Source organism: Rhagoletis zephyria, unplaced genomic scaffold (genome assembly GCF_001687245.7).
Source record: "Rhagoletis zephyria isolate East Lansing unplaced genomic scaffold, Rhagoletis_zephyria_1.1 Rzeph_scaffold_00328, whole genome shotgun sequence".
NCBI lineage: Eukaryota > Metazoa > Arthropoda > Insecta > Diptera > Tephritidae > Rhagoletis > Rhagoletis zephyria.
In genome coordinates, this window is record NW_016157412.1 from 217138 (window position 1) to 219622 (window position 2485).

The window sequence follows — 2485 nt, forward strand, 5'->3', positions numbered from 1 at the left end:
TTTATCTTTATCTTTATCTTTATCTTTATCTTTATCTTTATCTTTATCTTGATCTTGATCTTCATCATTATCTTTATAATTGCTTTTTTATTTATGTTTAACTTTGTCCTGTTATTCATCTATATCATTGGCTTGATCTTTCAATCAGGGATGTCAACCCGTGGGGAATTCCCCGATTTGTGGGGAATTTCAGTTTGCGTGGGTAATCGGGGAATGGACCATTTTTAGTCAAGAATGATAGAATACAAGATTGCGCATTCCTGCGGGTGATGACGTCAAGATAGCAACGAATAGGAAAGAGTTATTGGAGATGGAGGACAGAAAGAGTGTTAACTGTCAAACCATGGAGGTCGCCATATTTACATACATATAAACATCTCTACATACATAACAACAGTTTGCTAAAATGACGTCACACGAACAACTGATTCTGTAAAATTTGCCAAGAACAAAGTAGCGGTACTGCTGATTGCGCCACCTCTGTGTCCCTACATCGTGATTTTTAGTGGGGAATTTCAGTTTACATTGGGAAGCTCTAAATTTTTACGAAGGTTTGTTGATTTTTTTTTTTTCAAATATTGCACAAAGTTTGAAACTTGGATTTAAACGAGTTTATAAAAACAACGCAAATTAAATGACAAAAAATAAAATGAAAATTGTGAAAACTTGTCAAAATATGGTGCGACTAATTTTATTTCGAGCGCTGTTTGTACGTTGATATTATGTGTACTTTTTTATTTTTTATTTGTTAACTTAATAAAATAAACAGAAATACTAGCAATATATTAAACTACATACAATTATTTTTTTTAATAAGGAGATATCTATGGTTGCGGAATTTTACGAAATTCTGAGCAAAATCAGGAAATTTCATTGTCGAAATCGGGGAATTCTCAAAAAATGAGTTGGCTAGCCTGTTTTCAATATAGGTTGTGACCCTTGTCTTTGGTTCTGCCCTTGTATCTTGCTCTCAGAATTTTCATTGCCCACTTCACAGTGGTGTTAATAGTCCAATTCAGCCGCCCCCTGTCTATCACGCATGCGCATACGCATACGCAAAAATTAAGATTGCTTTTGTCCACGATCCAGAAAATAAAGGTCGCGCCATTCGCGGACCGCATACCCTCTCTTTGTCGATTTGACAGCATCCACCCAATCGCTGACGTCATTACATACTTTTGTTTTCATTCACTGTTGCCAACATGATGCTTTTAGATGCTTTAGATTAGAAAATCTTTAAAAAATGGAAGCAAAATTTATAGCAATCGTAAGTGAGCTAAGCAATTTTACAAAAATTTAAACAAAATCATGGCACAGTGACAATCATAAGCGACAACGAAATAGTTATATGCAGCACCTTCAATCATGCCAGAAGAAATCGACAGTTGTGCAAGAAACCTTGATTTTTATTAATTTGAATCGGCATCCTTACAATCAAATTATGTATTCATATAAAGTCCATAAAATACACCAATAAAAATATGGTGCTTTTTCAAGTTCAAAACTTGGAAATACTGCCTTTTGTTCGATGCTTCTTCTTTTTCTTGTCGAGTTCGTCTTGCTCTCTTTCTGCTTTCTATCATTCTTGGGTTTTGTCGTTGCCCTTATCTTTGTTCCTGCCCTTGTGTCTTGCTCTCTGAGTTTTCATTACCCACTTCACAGTGGCGCTAAAAGTCCAATGCAGCTGCCCCCTGTTTATTCACGCATGCGCATACGCATTAGACAGCAACATGAATGTAGTGGTTGGCATTTATCACGATGCAGCAAAACAAAGGTGGCGCCTTCCGCGGACCGCTAGTCCTCTCTTTCTCGATTTGACAGCATCCACCCTTTCACTGACGCCACATTATTAATTTTTCGCACTAATGATGAATATTCAATTTTCATATTGTACCAATTTGCCGAAAAGTTGTACCTAAAAGTAGAAATACGTACCTAAAGAGTAAACATGCATTTTTATGTGCATACATTTTTGGTAGTTGGCGGACTACATCTTCCTTTCGTACCATAACAATTTTTCTATTTACATGAAACAATATTTTACTACGTTCCAAATGTACCTAAAATAATGTGCTTGTACCGAATGTACATATCCCTGCAAAAATCGCGACTACTCCATGCATGCGTGAAAAGAGTACTCCCTAAGGACCAAGGAATACTCCAAAATTAACCGCAATTCATATAAAAAATATGGTCCAATTAACATTGCGATGTCCTAGGGCAGGACCATATACTCCATCCCTGCATTACATCAGAGTAGCACAAAACTACTCCAACATATTAACAATGGCATTGTTGTTATATTTTTTCGTTTGTACACGCTTTTGTTCTTCACTTCTCAGATCCTTTTTTGAAATTAATAAAAATCAAGACAAAAATTTAAAATTACATGTTGCCTCTGACGGCATTCGAACCCGAACATGCTGGGAGCTCACAACTAACAGCGAGCATCTCTACACGTTCAGCTACAGCCAGACATGCAAAT

The 2485-nt window shown here is 36.3% G+C and overlaps 1 protein-coding gene across 1 annotated transcript in view; it reads right to left on the reverse strand.

Moving 5' to 3' along the window:
- The window catches only part of Snap25 (Synaptosomal-associated protein 25kDa), a 178111-nt gene that overhangs the window by 132959 nt on the left and 42667 nt on the right, over nt 1-2485 (reverse strand). The gene's annotated exons all lie outside the window — the stretch shown is intronic.